The following is a 442-nucleotide window of genomic DNA, read 5'->3' as shown; positions in this document are numbered from 1 at the left end:
TAGGGTTTTCGAGCGAGATCGTTGCCAGTGCCCCTGGACTGGCTCTTGTGCGGGTGGCACATAAAAGACACCATTTCGAGCGTGGCTGTTTTCGTGCGGGTGACACGTAAAAGCACCCACTACACTCTCTGAGTGGTTAGCGTTAGGAAGGGCATCCAGCTGTAGAAACTCTGCCAAATTAGATTGGAGCCTGGTGTTGCCATCCGGTTTCACCAGTCCTCAGTCAAATCGTCCAACCCATGCTAGCATGGAAAGCGGACGTTAAATGATGATGATGATGATGTCCATGTTTGTGTGTGTATATGTGTATACATATATATACATACATGTACATATACATATATATGTATATATATGTGTGTATGTATATATGTGTATACATATATATGTACATATATATGTGTGCATATATATGTGTATATATATATATATATATATATAT

This window comes from Octopus bimaculoides, chromosome 3 (genome assembly GCF_001194135.2).
Source record: "Octopus bimaculoides isolate UCB-OBI-ISO-001 chromosome 3, ASM119413v2, whole genome shotgun sequence".
In the NCBI taxonomy this organism is placed as follows: domain Eukaryota; kingdom Metazoa; phylum Mollusca; class Cephalopoda; order Octopoda; family Octopodidae; genus Octopus; species Octopus bimaculoides.
Note: the sequence above shows the minus strand (reverse complement) of the source record.